Source organism: Lissotriton vulgaris, chromosome 12, assembly GCF_964263255.1.
Source record: "Lissotriton vulgaris chromosome 12, aLisVul1.2, whole genome shotgun sequence".
NCBI classification, from domain to species: Eukaryota; Metazoa; Chordata; class Amphibia; order Caudata; family Salamandridae; genus Lissotriton; species Lissotriton vulgaris.
In genome coordinates this window covers 598,013,636-598,037,268 of record NC_141700.1, presented here as the reverse complement: position 1 = coordinate 598,037,268, position 23,633 = coordinate 598,013,636, and the positions used below count along the sequence as shown (strand labels likewise).

Below are 23,633 nucleotides of genomic sequence, written 5' to 3'. Positions count from 1 at the left end.
CGCCTTTGGTTCTGGAAGAATCTACAAAAGTTATTTATCTCAATCACTAAAAGGGTCGAAATGGCTGTCGCCTAGCATGACAAGAAGTTACAGATGAAAACAGTTTCTTCTGGAAAAACCTGAGGGATTTTATACAAATGTCCCCTTGTTGAATTCGTAATGTTGTGTACTTTCCAAGACTCTTTAGCTTTCTAGGATCACACATGGATTTCAGATCATTTTCAACCACAAACTGGAAATAGGTTGAAAGCACAAAAATTAGAAACAATTAGCACCTCAGTGAAAAATGGCAACACTGTGGTAAAAAAAAATTTTTGATTCAGCTCTCCATGTTCCTGAAAGCTGTTAAGATGGGGACTTTACCATAGCAAACCGTTCATTGAAGTTCTTAGGACAAAAGCAAAAAACATTTATGCAGGAGCACTTTTTTCAGTTTTTTTTTAAAACCCCAACATGTAGCTACATTTTGGCTGTTTTTTGGGTTTCACATAAGGAATCCCCCATAATTGGAAGATGTCCTGGAGCTTCTCTGGGTGAAGATGCCACTCATGGTGGGCCGGATGATAATGGCTAAGACTGTACGCTCACAAGTGAAGCACTAAGGCCAGGTGATTTCCTACCATGCAAATCTGATAGTCCTGAGCCCATGACCAGTCGTAGAGCTTCTCTGTAGAGAAGAGACAACCCCACTCCTCCCTGTTTGCTGATGTACCACATTGTAGTGGTGTTGTCCAGTATGACTTTGACAGACAGTCTGTGAAAGGAAGAGGAGAGGCTTTGCGAGCCACACGCAATGCCCAAAATTCCAACAGATTGATGTGTAACATCTGTTCTTCTGGAGACAAGAGGCCCCTGATCTCCAGTTCTTTCAGATGAGCTCCCCATCCTAGTGTGGAGGCATCCATGATCACAGTGGCCACCAAAGACAAGAGTGAAACGGTCTCCCTTAAGCCAGGTTGCTGCTCACACGCCACCATTGTAGAGCTGCTGCAGCGTCCCTTGAAATGTTAATGCATGCTTAAAGATCTTTGTAGTATTCAGCCGATATCTGTGAAGGCACCACTGGAGGGCCCTCATGTGCCAGTCTGGACTGATCGCTCCATTCAGAAATTTCTGAATTATAGCCATAATGTCTTCAATCCTCTGAGATGAAGGAAAGTCTTGATTCAATGTGGTTTCCAATACTGCTCCGGCTTGTTATTAAAAATATGAAGTCGAGGACAGGCACACCGGCAGCTTTTCCTAGCAGTGGCCGGCAACTGCTTGAGAGGAGGAAGAGCTGCATTCAGAAGTGCAATTATCTGTACACTGCTCTAACGGGACCGCTCCCTCCTCTCCGTCCCTGGGTCCTGCTTTTTTTTTCTTCTTCTTTTTTCTTTACCTTCTGCCGCCCCTCATGTCTCCTTTCTTTGCTGCTGTCTGATTTCAATAATGGAGGGCCTGAATAAAGCAATGAACAATTACATAGACGATTTGCTTGGACCAAGAGATCCTAGGGTTAAAGGATGGCTATTTTTGGACAACTACATCCCCACATTTCTCTTCACTGTCTTGTACCTGTTAATCGTTTGGCTCGAACCAAAGTACATGAAGAATAAACAACCAGTTGCTTGCAGGGGCATTCTAGTGGTGCACAATACTGCCCTTACTTTGCTGTCGCTGTACATGTTCTATGAGTTAGTCACAGGAGTATGGGAAGGCGGATACATCGTGATCTGTCAGGACACTCACAGTGGAGGGGACGCAGATATGAAGATCACTCATGTTTTGTGGTGGTACTACTTCTCCAAGCTCATCGAATTCATGGATACGTTCTTCATACTGCGCAAAAACAACCACCAGATCACAATTCTCCATGTCTACCACCATGCTGAAAATCTGGTGGTTTGTTATGAATTGGGTGCCTTGTGGCCACTCCTACTTTGGTGCCACCCTTAATAGCTTTATCCATGCCCTCATGTACTCTTACTATGGACTGTCTGCTGTTCCTGCACTTCGCCCATATCTCTGGTGGAAGAAGTACATCACTCAGTGCCAGCTGACTCAGTTTGTGCTGACAATGACTCAAACAAGCTGTGCGATATGGTGGCCTTGTAAATTCCCTATGGGCTGGTTGTATTTCCAGAACTGTTATATGATTACTTTAATTATCCTCTTTGCAAACTTCTACATTCAGACATACATGAAAAAGACGTCCTCAAAAAGGAAAGAGTACCAGAATGGGTCCACAAGTTCTGTGAATGGGTACACCAAAAACGGCTCTTCCCTGGACAACAATGTGAAGCAAAGGAAACCAAGAAGGGATTGAAAACCAAATAAATGCTATTTTGCTATCTTATACGATTGAAAACATTTGATTGTAAGCACAATAAAGTTGTGCACAATACTTTTACAGCTACAGTCACTATCCCTAGCTAGAATAACGCGATTTATGTAGGATTTAACCAGTGCAGCCATGTCTAAATATTGAAACTACACAAATAATAGATTTAATGTTTTGTAACAATGGGATAGTAGAGGCCCCGCTCCTTAGACTGTGGAAGAATGTATTATTGTAGTAAAATACACTGCTGTTGCCTTATAAGTAAATCCAGTAGGTGCTGAATAGTGATTCTTGATTTGATAGAACTGTATTCCAAAATTCATATTTTGTGTACTTGCCATTGTGCTTGTAATTTAGCTGTAACTTGCAAGATGCTTTTTTAGTAGCTAGACATATGCCTTAAACAACATTTTTTACATGCCAATCCCAATGGTCCTTGCAATATATTCCTGAGAATAAAAAATAGAGAATGCTTCAGCTTTTAAGTTGATTCATTATCCGGAGTTTAAAAAATATTTGGAAAATATCTTTACATCTGTGGAGGACATTGAGGAGTGACTGCCTCATACTAAGCTGTAATTGTTAGCCAAACCGTTTTATTTAAGAGAAGACAGATATGCAGTCACAGTCCTGTAAGATGCACTTATCTTTTTTATCATAGCTCTTTATTTTGTACTTGCAACTAATATGTAATATTAGCGTGCCACAAATGTGTGGGCAGTTCTTCATGTGTATGTTTATTACTGTATGTTTAAGACTTGAGTGTGGAGGTGTTCAGTTAAGAAACTTAAGTGACCTACAAGACAGGTTCCAATGAAAGAATGGTGCTGTAGCATGGAAGCTACTGGTATGTTTGTATGTATAATTACAGTCACACCATACCCAGGACTTTAAGTAGCATCGAAATTCGAAGGGCAGTTTTGAACTTTAAACTGTCTTCAGAAGTAAAGCAGCTTTCGAACCTTTTTTTTAAATTATGCACTGACGAAATAATGTATTATATGCGTTTCAAACGTGCCTGGTATGACAGACAAAAAATGAGAACTCTAGAAAGTATAACCCGTCTAACCAATCATGAAAGATCGGAAGTTGGGTGTTTTCAGTTAAGTATGTTTGTTGGATGTGGACCATTTTGCTAGGGAAGGTACTGGTTAGATAACGTGAATATTAGCACGAAGTGAAGTACACAATAATTAAGTGTTTTCACTTTCATCATTTACTATTTTGAATTACTTTATGGTTCTTAATCCTCAAAAAGTAGGCGGGTATTGCATTCCATGTAGCTGCAAGGAGTCGGGACACAACATGCCCTGATTATTTTCTAGGGATGAGACGAAAAAACAGGTACCTCCTATTACTCAATAAAGCAACTTCCTTGTTCTGTTCACATTTGTGAAGAACTGTCATTGTGCCATTTCGGTTACATTTCAGTGCCTGTACAGAGGTTGGTGAGATTTTGAAGCACAGCAGCTAAGTGGATTTGTGTCTAGTGTGGCTGGAAAGATGGCATGGCAGGGAAGGGTGACTGTATATTAAAAACAAAAAAGAAACACTTGTGGCCTTTGATAAATGCAGATGTTTTCTTCTTCCTCTGTCAAGAATGTTCCTGTTGCACTCTTTGGGCTTTGTGACTCAAATTATGAGGAACAGAGGCAGTTGGGTCGATGCCATAGATAAAAAACATGAAAAAAGCCTTGCTGAAACAGAACACATAAGAGTAGGGTCCATATTTTGAAGCGATTAAGTCTGCAAACTTGAAGTACGTTTTGAACTCCACCTGAGTTGTAGAATAATACGGTTTATCGCCTTGTTTGTTAAAAATCTTTTCTGCACCTTACTCGTTCAAAGAAAAATGCAAAATAATATAGTAAAAAATTAAGTTCCAAGTTTACATTTTTTTTTTAAAAACCCCTATAACAGACGAGGTAAAAACAATTAAACAATGTAAGTCCTCAATGGGGCTTAGAGCTGTTTCAGTGTGCACATTCCTTTTTCATTCTACTGGCACTGTACACAAAGGGTTTCCATTTAACCTTGACTGCTTGATATCCTTCAGATGTGCTTCGCCAGTCATGCAATATATAGTACAGGGTTGTCAGTTTCAAATGTTTTAATATTTTGTTTTATATTTATAAAGTTGGATATCAGTTTACTTTGTTGAAATTTTACACATCATTTTTAGGGGATTCACCAGTTGTCGTGTTGGCCTTGTGGACTTGTTTAATGTCCGTTTAAAAGGAGGCACATTTCTGTTTATCAGAAGTCTTACTGTTTATTCATTTGCAGCATTGGTTTACAAAGTCTTTGCATTCTTCTTGCAACAGAAATCCTATTTAAAATAGTGCTGTCTACAGTAAATGATTTAGACAACAAATCCCTTGAGCGCATTGTGGTATACCTACATTGTTAAATAATATCATCCATTACCAATAAAACATTTTTGATTTTAAAAAAAAAACCTGAAGTCGAACAGTTGAATTGTCTCCTGTAATTGGTAAGACACAAATTCCGGAGTCCTGGCCTTGAAAAGCAAGTCGTCCATGTAAAGGAACACAGAAATATCCTTCCTCCAGAGGTGAGCTGCTACCACCGCCATCCCCTCTGTGAGGACTTGTGGTGCAAAAGGAAGAAGGGCAAACAGACTGTGGTCAGATCCAACCATGAAGCGGATATACTTCTTATGTGACTGCAGGATAGGGATGTGGAAATAGGCATCCTGCAGTTCTACAGACACTGCCCAGTCTTCTGTGTTCAGCACAAGAAGAACTTATGCTAGAGACAGCATTTTTAACTATTCCTTTTTGAGGAAACAGTTCCAAATCCTTGGGTCTAGATTCAGAAATAGACTGCCGTCCTTTTTGGAGTATCAGAAAATAACTGGAGTAACATCCCTATCAATTTTCCTGCACTGGAACCAATTACACGTGAGTAGAAGGAATCAGACTCCTTGTTGAAGATTTTGCAACTGAATCAGTAGAAGAGACTCCAAGAGGGGAGGTACGGGATTGTGGGGAGGGCGGTTTTTGGAAGGGTTGGGCATACCCTCTTTCTACAATTTGTAAGATTCAAGGGTCTGATGTGCTGGACTTTCATGTTTGAAGAAAGGAGGATACCTGTCCTCCAACTGGTAGAACGTAACAAGGGCTGCTTTCTTGTTGTGGCAGGAGAAGAGAAGGCATCGGGAGGAATAGGTAGAGCTCGCTGTCTACCTCTCTGTTGCCTGCAGAGCTGATTAGATTGTAGCTGCATGCAGGAAAGTGCCCTTTTTGTAGGGTCACCCCCTACACTTTTTGCCCCGATGATGATGGTTAGGACTCAGAGTACACTGGAGCCTGCTGCCCAGGCCCCAGTGCTCTCTCCCTAGAACTGATATATGTGAATTGGTAACCCCAATTGGCAAAGGACTTTAACCCCCTTATAAGTCCCTAGTTCCCTAGTATATGGTACCAGTGGTACCCAGGGCATGGGTGTTAAAGGGGTCATCAGGGCCTGAAGCACTGTTTGTGCCACACTGAGTGACCCAAGTAAACTAATGACGGCAGGCATGCCATTGCAGACTGCAGGAGCAGTGTAAACTACACGAAATCTACTTTGTCCTAACCATGTGTTGCAAAGTCAATGCACTATATTTAGGTCTCGGCTAGATAGTGCACAGGCAGTCTCTTCGAGACATGTGGTTTACTCATTTCCTTCATTCCCGTTTGTGAAGGCATGCCTGTGCCATGCCCTGAGCTTGTACTTGGCTTTGCCCTGGATTATGGACCAAGTACTTGTGTTCATCCAGAGTTGGGTTTACTGAAGTGTGGATGTCGTACTCAAGCTGCCTGCAATAGGTTGCAATATAAGCGCTGTGGAAGGATGGGCAACTCTCAGCCTAGCACAGCTCAGTGACAAGGCTTGCTTTAGCTAAGGACTGGGCTGGTCACTGTAAACAGCAGGCAGAGAGCCTAGGCTGCTGGTCATGGAGGAGCACTGCCTTTTTATCTCCCTGTGTGATGCTGAGCGGTTTGCCCTCAGTCATTATAGTAATTCAGTGGTAAGCTTTTTCTTTTACTCCCTACTTCATATAATTTACAATAGCTTCTAGTATTGGTAGTAATAATGGCATTCAATGTTACTGTATTCTTAGATAAAAGTTTACAACATTTTAAAAAGAGCTATAAATACACAGCGTATATTGGTGGAACCTTATGATAAAAATAAGCATCGCTAAATACAAGCAGAGAGGATTCAGCTGAACAGTGTTTTTTTCAAGCAGGTAAAAAAGAAGTCAGAGCACATAATGAAACGGACCTTTGCACATGGAATTGAAAAGATGTGCAATATACGCAGAACACAGACCTGTTGTCAAAAATAGATCTACAGCATACAGGCAGAGAAGTAACAGATCAAATTCTTATGCTTAGATTATGAAGTGATGTGCAACATACTCAGAACACAGGTCTGTTGCAAACAACAGATCTGCAAACAAAAACAGGTCGCAAGCTCGTCTTGCTCAAAGGCTGATGAAGTACATCCAGGCAGTGCACATTTAGAGCAAATTAGGAAAGAATAGTGATAGTCAGAGGAATATTGTAAAAACACTTCGCTCTGCCCAAACCCAGAGAGAACTGAAGCAGTTTTGATAATTTTAAAACTATTATGAGTAACAAAAATTACAGCATTTAAGAACGTGTTACCATGGTACTGGTGGAATTGACAGAGTCCAGTTTGGTTGCAACCATCCGGAGAAAGTTAACAGTTTTGACATTTAGTAATGGGTTAGAAGGATTAAGGCTGGCAATGATTGCCTGCCGGCAGGCACGTACTCCCAGCTGAATGAACTCGGCATGTAGAAGAATTCTCCTTCACTGCAGCGACTGAGGGCAGATACATAGGATGTGGACTAAGGATTATTTTCGCATAAATGGCAACTTGTGTCATAGGGAAATGAGCGGTGCCAGCCCGAAAAAATGAGCATGAAGATTCCATTTGTCCAGTCTTAATGTCATTAACCTTGCCTAATCCATATAGGGTATGTGCAGGAAATGTAGTTCTGTTGCTTATTGGAAGAATAGGATTTTATAGCTGACCATGCAAGGGAGCGCTTGCTTAACTCTGACAAATCCGCAAATTATGACAATTTATTTGCCATGGATGTTGTTACATTTTTAAAGACCTGGTGACAGAGGTGTTTACACCAGGCCTCAGAAAGGGAGAATTCTACCAATGTGTCCTTGAGATCTTGCCTGTATGACTATATTGAATCAGTGCCCTCTAATTCGCACCACTTAAGACAATGCATGGAGTCGGGTGGTGCCGATCTGAGCAAGTGACAGAAGTTAAGGAAAGAGCTGCCTCTGGCCCAATGCTGTTTTATGATCATCAGTGTATAGCAGGTGTGTAATAAGATGGCCTCCTAGCTTGGATGGATGGCACTTTGCTTCGCCAAGGTGCTTTGACCAGTCAGCTTTGTATAGATTGTATAGCAGTCTGCTTCAGCCCAGAGTTTGTGGGAATCCTCCTTGAAATACAAGAGCTTTCGCCTGTTTTGATCCACACACAAGTGTTGGCCTGACAGACCCCAGTCCCGCAAGTTGTGCCAGAGGGGGACCTCTTGAAATGCTATCAAAAGCGACCTTGAAGTCCGCAAAGCAGAAATAAAGTGGTATTTTGTTTCCAATTGCTTTCTCACGCGTGAGGGCCAGGGCCATCAGATTCGAGGCGGTGTCACACTTGTCTCGGAAGCCACCTAGATGTTTTGTTATCTGATGATCTGCCCAGGCTCTCAGATCATCAAGCAACAAGCTGGTGTAAAGTTTGGCGTCATTATCTATTCGGGCAATAAGTACCCGGTGGCGGGGGTCTGATTTCGTGTCTCCTTTACAAACTGGTTTAATAATGGACCCTCTCTGAGAGTCTGGGATGATGTTAGTTACACGCAGTATTTGAACAGAGGCATTAGCACCTCAGACCAAAAAACAGGGCTGGGTGTAAATAAAATAGTATTAATTTGAACAATATTTGAACTTCCTGTGAACCTATTTTATCAGATTATTTCAATTAGGTCACTTCATTATTTCATGTCTGCTGTATATTTTTGCTTCTTGCAAGTGTTGCTCATATCAAGGCAAGTAAATAGTACATTCCATATGGTAAAAACAAAGATACTTTGTTGGATTTTGAAGTAACTTTTAAAATGTTATGTGATGTGTGCTGTATGTTATGTTATGTTATGTTAATATAGTCTTTTATAGCGCACGACTACTCCATAGAGTGTCCCGGCGCTTTTATTGACAACCTGTAGCAGAAAAAAAACACAACACAGTAAAATAACGCGGACCAGCAGAAAGAAAGAAGAGCGAACTAAAGGGCAAAGAGCCAGGTTTTAATGCCCTTCCTAAAAGTCAGCCAATTAGAGGTGCTGCGTAATGCAAGAGGCAGAGTATGATTTACATAGCAAATATTTCTAGGGCTGAGCTAGTGCATGGGCTCTAAGATCCTAACTGCCCTTCACCCCCACGCATGTTGTGTTGCTTGACTTGCTCCCCAGCCCCCCCATTATTTAGCTTTTTTTACTTTCTCCCCAATCGCCCTTCGCCCTATGTCGTGTTGTGGCTCGCTAAGCCCCTATTGTGTTGTTTGGTTCCCTCTCCCTGTTTGAATCGCTGCTACTCAAAATGACTAAAAGACATTGACAACACAAATAGCTCTTTGATTGCAGAGACCTGTTGGCTTTACCAATGCATGTGAATATACACCAGTCACCCCTATGAAAAGCCTCCTAAGCCCAGGGGTAAGGGGGCATTATATTAAAAGGTGTGGACATGCAATTAACATGTAAGTGCAAATTTGTATGCCCCTATAGTGGCCTTTACCATTAAAGGACACTATAAGGGATACGGTTTATAGGATATATGGGCTGGCACCTGAGCAAATCCGAGGTTGGCAGCTCCCTTATAATACCACCTAAATATGTTGTATTTGTTATCAAACAACGTGCCTCATCACTCTGGACACAAATCTTGTGCTGAGGATGATGTGGCATGAACCCATGTGTCTACCTTCGAAGTTGCCCAGCTGGTTGCCCAAACCTTTCATGTGCTCTGGCTGCCAGCTTGCACTTGCTGCCACCAAGACAGGAACCTGGCCCCCAGCCAGGAGGTGTGAACCTCCACAGGAGTAGAAAAACAAAATCCTGGACATGAAGGTGGTCACACCTTATCCCTGAAAGGCTGGCTAGCAAGTGGTACATCAAGGGGGTGAGATTCAAAGGCTGCACTGCCTGTGATATGCAACCAGGCTCCTTCCCAAAAGAGGAAATAGCCCTCGCCCTGCCCCCAGGCACATCCGCACCCAGGCAGGCAGGAAAGGAAAATGTCACTTACCCATTAAGCATGTGTTCTTGGCATGTACAGCTGTAGATTCACATGCTTTCCATACTCCTGCCATCTAGTGTTGGGTCCGGATGTTTGCAAGTTGTTTTTGTTCGAAGAAGTTTTTCGGGTCACAAGGTAGGTGACTCCTCCTTTTGGTGATAGTGCGCATGGGCATCGACTCCATTGTTCGATTGTTTTTTTCCGCCATCAGGTTCGGACGGGTATTGCTGCGCGAGGTGTACACCCTCAGAAGGCTATTACGCCGCTAGGGTGGGCTACCTCTCTGTAGAGCTAAGGAAAACTTCTGCCATTGTTAAAAGTCGTAGAATAGTGGGTTCTGGGTAGAAAAGTTGACCTTCATCCTCAAATGTGGTCACTTCAGGGGCAGATTAGCTGCTAGGGCTAGTAGCCCATTGGCCTCTTGCATCCACACACCTAAATCCCTAAATGTAGGATTTAAGGGCTATCCCTTGCACAGAACATTCGTTCTGACTTGACTTGCAAGAAGGAAAAAAGAAGAGACTTGTGTCTGCGACAACAGAAGCTGCACTAAACCAAAGGCGTGATGCTCTGCACCTGTGACAACCTTCCTCGAACTGCACAAATGCGTCTCGTCCTGAACCAAAGTTTGGTTCCCTCAGACCAAGGGACCCCGTTGAAAGCCAAAGGCATTACCAGATTGCCTAGACTAGTGGCACTAGTCCTCTGCAGCCGCAGGTAAAAACAGCATACCAGAACCAAAGAATCGCTGGCCATCAGGCCCTTGGAGTGATCGCCCAGAAGTAGATAGTTCAGTGCATTGAGGGAAATGTAGTCCTGACCGCCACAAAGTTTCAAGTGGCTACCGTGTTCCCCAGGACCTCCGGATGTTGAAAACCCCTTTCTGCTGTGCTTACTGCTGCCAAGGCTTGTTGGCCGACTGTCTGGTAACCAGCCCCTTTACTCTACACTGCACCTCGAGGGAATACCGCAAAACCTCCATCCAAAGTCAGCTCTGGCTTAGGTGTTGACTTTTTGCACCCTGTTCTCCACCAGCATCATGTGCAACTCTGAATGCAGGCTTCTCGAGACAGGTCAAACTGAACTGACTGTCGTGGCTTGGTGGTGGGACCCACACCTTTTCTCTCCTTGGGTTCCACGCAACTTGACCTGCGAGTGATCTATTGGCTCTACCGCTTTCTCCCCATTGACTGCAATGCAAACGTTCTGCAGTATTGAATTGTTGCGATTTATGCTTTCTTTTAAAATGTATAACTCTGGTTATATGCATCTGACCTCGTTCGTTTTGGAGTTTAAATTAATATAAAAATCTGCTTTATTTGAATAAATTGGTGTCTGAGTTATTTTGAGTAGTGTCAATTACTTATCGTTCTATGTTCGTACTCTGAAATGCTTAACATATGTTCCTCTAGTAAACCCCAACTGCTCTTTGCCACTCAACCAGGACAAAGCTAAAGATTTATTACTGCAAAATCAAGGACCCTCTTTGGAGTATTGCATAGTGAAGGACTAACTAGCACCACCACATAATACTCCACCTTTCTACACTGCTGCTGTTGTTGCAGGTTGTATTGCTGTCTGACTTGAAAGGAAAATCTGTGGTTAAAGACTTAAAATTTCCTGTACTGCCTTTGGCCTTTAATTAAAGTTTGAAGACCTAAGGATCTGACAGTAGCTTTGCTGTCATTGAATTGTTCTAGAGCAGTTAGCCTTTGCTCAAAAAAAGTGAGAACTCTCAAAGGGAAGGTCTAATAAAGAGTATTGGACATTCTGGGACAACCCAGAGTTCCTGAACCAAGTATGGTGATGAAGGGATTATTGATGTACCAATAGCCATGATTGCTGAATCTGCAGTGTCCAGGCCAGACTGGTTCAATTGCTTGGTCGCAGCTTACCCGTCTGTAATCAACTCAGAAAAATGTTCTCTAAGAACGTCTGAGAGTTTGGGGTTAACACCGTGGATGGAGCCTTGCAAAGCATGAACATATCTTCCTAGCAACTAAGTGGCATTAAGTGATTTTAATACCTTGTTGTCTGTTGAGAAGATTTTCTTAGCAAAGGGTTCCATCTTTGATTTCTGGATCCCATGGTAGATTGGAATAGATCTTGGGGTTATTTCTGAGGAGTATGAGGCTTGAACCACTAAACTTTCAAGAGATGAGTGGGCTGAAAGAAAAGTACGATGGTTGGTTTCTGGCAAATCGCAATAAAAAGGCACAGTAAGGGGCAAATTGAATGGGAGAAGAGGCTCAGATGTATGAGTGGAGGAATGAAGGACAGCCTATTGGGATGTTAGGCTTTACTTCTGTTGTTGGTAAATTTAGGTCCAAGGTATTCGCAGCTTTCCTTTCCACTGTACAGTAGGAGGTATGCCTGAGGCAGATAAGAGCATCCATTTCGGAGCTGTGTCCAGGCCACTTATATCTTTCAGAACTTCATATCTAGATTTGACTGGTTATGTTCATCATAGTCATCTTCACATTGATCATCTTGGGGAGCAATCTGACCCATGAAAAATCATCCATCCTCTAACATTCTCTGCCCCTTCCTTCTTGATCTATGAGGCCTCATGTGAAAGCCCAATGAATGAGGTTCTGGAGGAGGTAGCAAGAAAGGTCTAAGTGTAGGGGATAGGCTGTGTTCCTGCTGATATCGATGGAAGCGGAATCGGTGGAGTGTCCAGTGGCACCGGAAAGCTGTTGGGTTCTGGCAATGAAGGGGAAGGGCTGGGTTCTCAGAGAGGTGGTGACATCCTCCTTAGCGCCAATCCCACAGATGCTGGAGCCAGCAATGGATTCACCCAAGAGACCGTGTCAATGGGTAAAAAGGAGTAACCAGCCTCAGCTGAAACGGAGTCGGCATTCCTCCTATATTATATATGACAGGGGACCCATGGGGGCAACACGAACGCCAGTTGATGAATCCGTCCCCGGAGCCAGGAAGTCGGGGTATTGGGCTGCTGACTGAGCAACAAGGGAAACTGGATCAGACACTGGCGCAGGAGATGAGTCAGCAGGAGACAGCGCCAGTCTATCTTCTTCTTGTGGCGGTTGCACAACGTCCGATTTTGGACGAGGTGAAGCCACAGGTCACCAGGATGCCAGTCTTCTCTTCTAATTTTTTCTCAGAGATAATTTAAAAGATGGATGAGAAGGTGATCTTGACCTGGGGTGTGACTTCCGACAACCCCGTCTTTCCTCTTGAGCTCTGGCCGTAAACGTCTTAGCCTTACCTTAAGTGCCTTGGGGTGCATCTTCTGGCAGGATCCACACTTGTTGACTTCATGGTTCCAAGGCACAAAAGAAAGATTTCATAAGGGCCTGTAATAGACATTTGACCCTCACTAGCTCAGCATGGTTTGAAGCCAGAGCATTTTGGTTGAGACATTTTGATGAGAAATGCACAGAAATACAAATTAAGCCAGAGAAATCGTCTAATAACGATTACCTTTTTCCTGAGAAGTTTGACCGGAATGGGTTGATGGTGCAGAAAAAGGAGACCGGACGACAGCACACAGATGGGGGCGCTTTATGGCTCCAGTGACATAATGTGGTGCTGCAAGCGAGGCAAACTTGGAGCTGGCACCCCTTCCTGGTGTGGGAGAGCTTTTGGAGAAAAGTTTTAGGAATCTATAGATAGACGTATCCATCAGAAAGGGCTTAGCATTTTAGGTGAGAAAGGCTTAGCTGCCAAAGGATTAAACTGATGGAGAAGCAAGCAGAGCTGGAGGCTTTAGGGAATCAGTGGCTGGTCTTGACACCAATATTAATCTGGCAAGATTGAGAGGTCAGGCTGCATTCTCACGAAAGTCTGCCTAGAACTCTGTCCCATTATTTTTCGAGTGGTTTAAATATGGTTTTCATTCGGGATGGCTGATGGTATTGTCTAGTGTAGTGATTCTTAACCTGTGGTCCACGGACCCCTGGGGGTCCCTAACGCCTACTTAGGTGGTCCACGACTCTCTAGAAAATGAAATAATATTAGTAGATTCATAAAGTAGATACACATAACCATGCAAAATCAAAAAACTTAAGCGCTCTTTAAATTTGAAGAAATTTGAAACTGGAGGCGAAAAAATAAGTTGGTATCTTTAGCTTGATTTGTAGGAACAGTCCAAGTACAGAGAAAAGTAGTGCGGATGATTACTAGCCTCAACTGAAGCCCTAGTATGCTCCGACAAAAAAAGAGAATTTATTAGGAGCAAAGAAAAGTCAAAGTAATATGGTGGAGAATAGCATATTGCTTTGTTTTTTAGAAATAAACCAAAACTCAGAAAAGGCGCCAACCTTTCCATCAAAATTATAAATTCGATTTTTGTAAATTAAAGAAAATATTTTATAATTTGTGTATCTTCATGATTACTTGTTTCTGTAGTTTTGCATAGTTGTTTGAGGTTCAAATCTTATCAATTGTTTAAGCAGGGGTCCCCAACTTCTAGTATTGATTCAGTGAGGGTCCACAGAAGTCAAATGATTAGGAACCTCTTGTCTAGTGCAATTGAAGCCTACACAGTGCAGAACTTGGAATATAAAAGTCTCACCCAATCCGGAAGCCGCTTCTGACTAGAAAAAGAAAAGCGCAATCATCATCTGTTATGGAGAAAAAGTTCTTCATGTTGGGTTAAGTGCCTGCCAGGTGGTTCCACGGATCCGGGCTGGAAGATGGCCGCTACTGTGGGAGGCACTGCCAGCTGGGAGTAACCATTTTTTAAATGACGGGGCAGTATTCACGTTAGTGGCATGTTGGTGGCACTTTGGCCAAGGAGGGATAAACTGGTGCTGTGAAGACAGCATTGTAGGTCAAGCGGCTTCCTCCCTCCCCCTTGCTGCAGCTCCTAACGGGATCCTCGTCGCGCTGCTCTTTCTCCCCTGTGGAGCCCACCCAAGAGGAATCTAATAAGGACTGGGCCCCGGAGGAAACTGTCCAACAGACACTACTGAGAGATCTAATGTACCCCTCCACTATAGCTATAGTCCTATGTTGCAGCACACTCCAAATACTGTGACATTACATGTGTGCTTCGGCTGGCTGATTCCAGGGGTATGAAGGCACCATCAAGTGACTGCACGTGCTTCCCAGTGAAACAACATTGCGGGGGAGTGGGAGGCTCCACTGTGCCTCCTTGAAACAAATCTGGAAAAACTCTTACTGTGCTATGAGCTGGTAGGCCCGATGGTCCCATGAGTAGTTGCTAATGTGGTGGCGCTGTGCCCTCAAACACCAGATGGGCAAACAATACAGTACCAAGGCCAGGCCAAGCTAAACCTCAAGAGAAAGAGACCTATGCGATCCATCAGTAGTGATACGAGCAGAGAACATTTGATAGATAGATGTCTTGTAGAGACTAGTGTATAACGAAAACTTGCTCACTGAAATGAGACACAGCCTCGCACTGTTGATTCTAAGATCGATACATTGACCAAGAGATTAAACCAGGTGAGCGATAAAATTGATAAGCATGATGACTGCTGAGATCAATTAGAGAGCAGAGTGTATGATATTGAACAGAATGTCACGTCTCAAAACTAACACCTGCTGATAATGGGGAAGGTGCTTGAGATTATTAAGTCTAAGAATCAGGATCTGGAGGAACACTCCATGAAAAACAACATTAACATTTTTGGAATCTACAGTTATGGACAAAACCAAAACATATATAGAAAATATTCTTCAATCCGCGTTTGATGAGCAGCTCAGAAGTATGTTCTCTGTTGAATGTGTACACCGCTCACTGGAGCTGCGTTCTCCACCGAGTTCCTGCATCCAATTATCGCCAGTTTACTTCACTACAGAGACCGCAACACAACATTGAGGCTTACAAGGGAGGGAGGAAATCTGCAACACCAGGGAAACAAGGTCTCGATCTACCCAAATTTCACTCAGTCTGGTCAACCTGCTTGCAGAGAATTCCTGCCTGTTTAACAGTTACTGATATTATTATTATTATTATTATTAATTGAAATTTGTAAAGCGCAACTAAACCCGTAGGCGTCAAGGCGCTGAAGGATGGTAGGCAAGGAGCTCAGAAATCGCCAAGGAATGAGTTACAGATATGCTTCTTGAAATAACCAAGTCTTAAGTGCTTTACAGAACAAGGCATGGGATGGGATCCCCTCAAGATCGTTGGGGAGCGTGTTCCAGAGTCTAGGCGCAAGGAAGCAGAAGGCCCTTCCACCCCATCTGACCTTGGATATTCGGGGGACAGCCAGCAGGTTTTTACTGGAAGAGCAAAGTGCCCTACCAGGGGTGTAATAGGCCACAAGAGCACGGATGGCTTCCGGCCCAGTCCCATTAAGGGCACGATGAGTAAGGCAGAGAGCTTTAAAATTAATCCTCGCCTGCATGGGGAGCCAGTGCAGGTTCTTTCTGATAGTCGTGCCCGAGGAGCGTTTAGGGACATCCACAACAAACCGGGCAGCCGCATTCTGCACAGTCTGGAGGCGCTGGACCAGACCACTGCTAATGCCCAAGTATAGCGCATTGCAGTAGTCCAGCCTGGATGCAATGAGCGCAACTGCAACCTGTTTGCGAGCATCAGGGGAAAGATAATGAACAATTTTCCTAAGTATCCTCAGAGCGTTACAGCAGGTCGACACAGTTCTGCTGACCTGTTTGTCAAGCGAGTGAGTAGTGATAAAAGCCGGACTATCAAATGCCCTCATATGTCTGGCCAAACTACAGGTCACCATTAACAGAAAAATATCATTTACTGACCCTAAACTGGGTACAAAATGTTGCTACAGACACACTCAACAGGCTCCAGAAGATGCAGGTGACACAGCCAACAGCCTAGCGGGTCACTTCAGTGACAATGACTGATTTCACAGCTCTAATTCATCGGCTCCTACCAAGCAGCTCACAGTAGACAATGCCAGACTGACAAACACCAAAGACCCTATGGCTACACCATATACTTGATTCTTACCTATGCAGGCTGCCATGGTGGAGCACCTGAAACCCACTACACAGTGGTGTTTGGTTTCCCTATTTGCTCCTCGACCACCAGTCTTCATCTAGAGATGTACTGTCTACTCAGCAAACTGAGTAGACACTTGCATGGAGTCCAATTGGTTTCCCCTGGTCCTTTTTAGGTCTCGGCATCGAGACCTATTGCTGCCGAGTTCGCTCTCAAGGGACACAGAGCGGTGCACGAGCCGATCAGACATTGTGGACGCGCTTAGCAGGCCGGCCGAAGGCAGCACACATACAGAGACGGACGCGCAAACACACAGGCACACACACATCCCCTCCCTCACCACCCCCCCCCCCCACCACACACACTCACCGACCCCCCAAACTCACCTGGCTCTTCGGGTCAGTCTCGGCAGCAGGCAGACTCGGAGCTCTGCGTCTCTTCATCGGTGATCCTCAGCCTCCGTGCACGCTCACGGCGACTGCGTCTCGTGCTGCATCACCGCACTGTTTCGCGCCCGGCGATCCTCAGCTTGTTTTATTAACGTGGAAACCTGACATATGCTGACTGCCGGCTATTTTAGTAGAACACATTTTTTTTTCAGTTTGCGGTCAGGAGACAATGGGGAGTTCACACAGCCATTAAGGACGTTTATGGACTAACGAGTTCCAAATTGTGTCCATGTTGTGGTGTACGTGTACCGAGGACAGTTATGATGTCGCTTGTTATACAACATACATAACATACACCTTGCTTTCTTGGTATACAGCATAACATACTCTCTGAAAGAAGCACGCCCGCCCTTCGTTCGAATCTTTGTTTGTTGTGCCTTTTATTAACTTACATAAATACTCTGATTCAATGAAGATTTTGCGATTTGTCAAGGAACTGCGTTCTTCGGGAAGTACCCTGGCAAATCAGTGTACACATCTGATACCGGAGTACACGAGTCTGGTTGGAGAAAGGGTTTCTGTCATACTTTCCTTGAAGTTGTACATCTGAATTTCATTGTGCACAATATTACATGATGTTAACTAAAATGTTGTCCAACGAGTAGAACAGTAGAATCACGGTTGTCCAAAAAGGCAAGCATCTATACTTTCTTGCCATCTATTATTGTATGGTTTAAAAGGCTGTGCTTCACATCAAGTACGGTTCCATAACGTTGATTCTTCTTTGAAAGCTTGCTTACAGAAATAATGAGAATGCATTTAGGCATGCAGTATTTTATGAGCACAAGTGACATATGCCATTAAGCTCTAAAACACAATGACGAAATCAGGAGTACCTAGAACTGATGTCAGATGCATTACTACTATACATATATGCTGGTTGTTGCTAAGAAGCACTGACAATTCACACCCCTATGTGGTCGAAGTTTAGAAATTATGAAAACCGATCCTGTGTGTGTAACTGGTTGTGGGGGGAGGGATTGTTGCTGGCAGTAGTATGAGGGGGCTTGGTCAGAGATGCAGGTATGGCTGTAATTATTTTGTTTGCCTTTCACATGGAGGTAACTGCAAATACAATATTTGGTCTAGCAACAGATTTAAATGATATTTAAACATGCTGATGGTTAAACATATTTGGAAAGTGAACCCTGCAGTTAATAATGGTCAACAAATGTTCTAAATTGGTAATGTGTTGCGAAGAGAGATCTATGCCAATTGAATCAAAGCCTGTGACATACAGGTCACACACTTCTTTATGTTAGATATATTGTATTATTATGTGTTTGCATTTATACAGCGCTTCAAACCACTGACAGGTTCTTAGGCTTACTAGAATAGGGACAACATGCTACAACTTTGGGAGTGCTTGGCGGGAAGAATGTTATTTTTCTTTGCTGTGAAAACTCCATATTTTTGCACCATGAACCAAAGAATTTCTGCTTGTAGGATGTGTGTGGTAGTGTGGTTGAACGTGTAGGGTGGATTGGTGTGGGAGAAGTAGGAGGGTGAGGACAATGGAATGTTGGAAGCTGGGATTGTTACGGGGAAAAACGGGAGACAAGGTAAGATACCAGGCACCCTTATGCTCTGCCCTGCTAGCTGCAATTGTACTTAGATCAAATAAAATTTTAAATCTTCCTAGCTACAGAAACAATCACCTCAATGGCAACAAGCTGGAGCAGTCCGGACGGAGTGAGGAAGCATAGGTTGTGAGTTGATATTGGCAGTTTCTTATCGGCTGGTTGCGTGCAGACAAGCACAAGGAAAAGACAAACAGATGATAGACGGTATGCAGAGCAAATCAAACATTCGCCCCCAGTCAAGAGATCTGGGTTAAATCCATTGTTCTTTTGCTCACCATGCCACCCCTGTTTAGACTCAGCCATATGCAAATTAGTCTTAACCCTGTGCCTCATAGGAACAGTCCAGCCCGAAATGCCAAGCCAGGTCCTCCCTGGACCTGAAGCAAGCATCCTGGGACCAGTTTCGGGGTTTCACCCCTCGTCAGTCAGGCTAACTTGAATCCAGTAGTACAGTGAGCCGGAACCCACGTCTGGGCATACCCGGCGCACTACGGCCGAGAAAGCAAAAGAAACACAGATGATGGATGGAATGCAGAGTAAATAAAACATTCACTCCCAGACTAGAGATCTGGGTTAAATCCAGCATACTTTTGCTCAACATTCCACCCCAGTTTAGACCCAGCCATATTTATATCAGTCTTGACCCTGTGCCTCATGGGAACAGTCCAGCCTGAACTGCAAAGCCAGGTCCTCCCTGGACCAGAAACCAGCATCCTTGGACTAGTTTCGGGGCATCACCCATCATCAGCCAGGCTAGCTGGAATCCAGTGACACAGTGAGCCCAGGTCCCATGTCTGGGCCTATCCTGCGCACTTAGGGCGAAAAAGCAAAAGACACACAGATAATGGACAGAATGCAGAGAAAATCAAACATTCACCTCTAGCAAGCACAAGGAAGCAACATTTTGCGGCTTCAGCAGCAGAACTGTTTGGCAAGTCTCAGCCTCATTGCGGTAGGAAGGCCGGTTAAAGTGAGGAGGTGTGTCGGAGTTTCAGGGAGTGAGGAGGTGTGCCAGTTTTTCTTGGAGTGAGCCCCACCAACTTTAGATTGTGATGCTAAGCAGCATTTCGGGAGGCCATATTAAGAGTTTTGAGGGATGTAGTGTTCCATACTTTCATTCTGTTTTTACATTGTGTATCATTTTTAGGTCGAGGCCTCGTCCGCACTGCTGTGAGCAGTGGGCGGAGCCTAAGATTTAATGTTGTCCAGTATGGGGGCTTGAACCCGCCTCTCTTCTCCATTGGCTGGCCTCGTAAATGCTGGCCAGCCATTGGAGGAGAGGGCCGTCACTCGGTTCAGGCCCCGTCTTTAGCAGATTCGGGGGCGTGGTTTTTTTGCAGTTTTTAAGCCGTGACGTCATCCGTCACTCAACTGCTAAAAACACGCCCTCGAATCGCAAAATGACTGTGTTTCTCCGAGGCATTTCTGCCTCGCCTCAGAGAAACGTGGTCGTGTGGAGCGCTCCTCTCTTGTTTGGGGTAGGCGTGGATAATCTATGAACCAGAAGGAAAATGTTGACATGTAAGAATCTGAAGGTGGGGGCGGCACTGGACGTGCTTTGAGGAGCTCTGCAGCCGGCCCCTCGTTAAGCATGTAGTATCCTACGCATCCTGATGTTACTGCCCTAAAATCTGCTCCCGCTGTGCTGTGCCCTGCCTGGGGGCCCTGGAGGGAAACGTGATGCAATAAATGGAGCTGTGGCGCTGCGGCCGGGGCAGTGTTGGCTCCTGCGGCGCTGTTGGCCGTAAAGATCGTGGACCTATGTGACTATGGGAGACCCTCTTTGCCCGAGGTTTAGTGCCTGCCTGTGTCTGTTCCCTGCCCCCCGTCCCCACCCACCCCCCGCCTGCTACCAGATCGAGGTGAAATCTAGTACACTGGCTGGAGAATCGGCCTACCAGCTCTCTATGTCCCCGGTATTTCACACTCTGGGGTTCACGGAATCGGAGCTGGTCATTTACTGCGTTTACACTTCTCTATTTTTAGATCTCCGGCATTCCGGCTGCAGAGCTTTAGCTTCCAGGGAAATAGCTGCAGACAATTGGACGCAGCGATTTCCCCTGCGCGGCCGAGGGGCAGGGACTGGGATGTGGCGAGAGCGCAGACTGGCCTGCGCGTGTCCGTGGAGGGGTGGGAGAGAAGGGCGGGGGCTTGTGCACATGTCCATGAACCCTCCAAACACCCGGAGCTGTATTGCCTCCATGGCAGATACTAGGGCGCTAATGATTCAGAAGGTAGCTCAGTGGGTTAAGCGCACGCTGCAGAGAGTGGTGCCGCTTGCAGGTCGCTTGTTTTGCTATTTCGGATGGCTCGTTTCCATGCCGGGGTTACAGAAGTTCATGCCCGGGCTGGACGGTTCTTCTGCAACCAAAGGACCTGAGTGAAGGACAGAAAAGCTGTGCAGTCACGCGCTATGGGGAGAAGAGCCAAAGAAATTAGAAAGCGATTAGGAGCAAAGCCTTTTTTCCTGTTTTTATGACGTCTTGCCAAGCCCAACAGTTACCTTCCAGGCAGAGAGCTGCTGCTCTCCTCCGGGACACGGGGATAGATGCAAGGGGTACCAATCATGTCAACAGACCTCAACCAACAAAAACTTCAATTCATACATATAAAATGCAACCATATCCCTCTCATTACTGGCCTGCAACGTGCAGTAATGTGCCAGCCAACGCCTGGCGCGACAGTATAGAAGCTCACCTCCAAACCTAATGCACAGGACGTACTCATTGTGAGTGATGAGCAGTGTAAAGGTGAAGATCTCGAGTGTGTGGAGCCTTCCGCATTGTTTTCCATATACGTATATCTAAGTATAAGGAGACGGTATATACTTCTGAATGGGTATGTCCATAACCAAATAAAAAGATTGTTGAATTTTTTTTAAGCATTGTGACTGAGACTGAACTGTTGCTTCAAAATGTAATGTCTCGCTCTCCTGCAGTCCCCTGACTTAGTCCAGGGCTCTGTCCGGGTGCACCTTCACTCTGTCCTACAGTCCTGTCTGGATGCTCCGTCACTCTGTCCAGGGCTGCAGCTCCTGCTCTGCTCTCCTGGAGTCCCTTGACTCAGTCCCGGGCAGTTGGTCTTTCGACCCCAGACCTGCCGCTCTGTCCGGGGCTCCTTCACTCTGTCTGGGTGTCAGCTCACTCTCTCCTCTCTCGCCCGTCTCCCTGCCCTGGTCATTGCACCCTCCTTCTTGCCCCGGGCCCCTTCCGTCTGTCCCAGGTGGCTCCTCCCACCTTCAGTCCTGCCCTCAGACACCCCCTCCCGTGCAGCCCCGTCTCTCTGCCCCGTTCAGACTCTTTCATCTCCTCTGCCCCCCTCCTCCACGCTTTCCGGAGCAGCTGCTCTCCCCCCACACCCCAGCTCTGCCCCTTCACCCCCCACAGGTGCTTGATGCACGGAGGATGTGGAAGAAATTAAATATGTTTCAAGTATACACTTCTATTTAGTGTAATGGGCATTATACAATTTCATGAGTGTAACAGTTGCAAAGGCAAGTAGTGGTGCTATTTTAATTAATACAGGCAAAGCAGCTTTTAAATTTAATATTTCAAATGATTATTTTAGGGGGGAAACGGATTTGCGGACATTGTGCTAATAATTATAGGAAACCGTACTAAAAAATGTTAATTTGCTAATGTGAAGATTATTAGGAATATATAAGGTTGCAGTTTAGGGATGTATGGGGTGGCTTTATGGTTTTATGTCGATTTTATGTGTTTCCAACAGAGGATACATCATATCAAATACTAGTAATCTAAAAGCGTTTTAATGTTTAATAAATCCACAATTCTAATACATTGAAGATATAAATGCATACTTGTAATTTATATTTCTTCTGTGCCAAAGTATGTGGGCAAGTATGCCTAAAAAGTGTTGACATTTCTGCATTTTACTACATTTAGTAGGATGGCACACAACTCTATGGATTTAGGCGGTAGGTTTCTGTTTCTTCAGCAGACCGGCACCGACTGATTCCAGCCTCTGATCTTACAGATTTTCTTGAGGCTTGAGCAGGCCTCCGCAATGCACTGACGTGACGCCCTTGCAGTGAAAGAAAAAAAAAAACATACTAACCATTGCAAGCAGACTAGGGATAAATGCTGAAGCTTTTCTGGAAAGTTAATCTAGAAATGTCTTTAGGAGGGAGAGAGGTCAACAGCAGTAAATGTTTCTGCAACAAGTGTGTAACATTTTATATATTGTTGTTATAAAATTGATGCATATGATGGATTGCCACTTCGCAGTACTGATGATAAGGTCTTGGAAAATATTTGGCTCCTTAATTCGATGAAGCAGTGACCGAATTTGTAGAAGGCCAGGCTCTGAAGGAAGAAGTTTCAGATTTAGGGGTCTTTACCTTGGTTCATACTGCACATATGGCAAGCCTGTCCCTTCAGGGTGAAATTTCTTGAATGTCTAATAATTTTTCATGCCCCACATTAGGCAAAGAGCTAAGCATGTGCATCATTTTACCGCAAATGCAGTGAGGCTTTTTAACAGCGGACTAATTGTATGTGATTCATAAAGGTCTCAGTATGCTCACCAGACATGTTCAGAGGTTGCTATTGAAGCTTAACCCGTTTAGGGAAGTGTTGATGGCGAGATAGGAGGAGGTGTAGTATTTAGATCAAATAAATAGATGTATACAGGAGTTCAAGCAGAAGTTGTTAGCAGGAATTGCACACATTTTATATTGAAACCAGCTACATTGCTTTTCTGACAACTATCACTTGGTATTCAAAGGGGCTTGTGTACACATTGGTTAATTGAGAGGGTGCAATTGTCCTTTTGTTTTTCTGTGATAGTGGCGACTGGCACAGATGGAGCTCTGTGTTTAAATGGATTTGTGTAAACGTAAAAATGTAGGTGGACTGCTTCCCGCTTCCCAAAATGCAGATACTGATGGTTAAGCTCAAGAGAAGTTTAGTCATTCATACTGGCTCTCGAGTAAATGTTGCAAGGTGTTCTCTCCCCTGTATAGCGTGCACTCTTCATTTGTCG

The 23,633-nt window shown here is 44.5% G+C and overlaps 1 protein-coding gene and 1 pseudogene across 4 annotated transcripts in view; one reads left to right on the top strand and one right to left on the bottom strand.

Annotated features, from left to right (window-relative positions):
• ANKRD27 (ankyrin repeat domain 27) overlaps positions 1–23,633 on the bottom strand; it is a 719,886-nt gene that overhangs the window by 239,985 nt on the left and 456,268 nt on the right. The window lies entirely within an intron of this gene.
• On the top strand, positions 1,304–2,630 carry LOC147677805 (very long chain fatty acid elongase 5 pseudogene; annotated as a pseudogene). The gene has a single exon (XR_015302452.1). The product of XR_015302452.1 is annotated as a very long chain fatty acid elongase 5 pseudogene (transcript).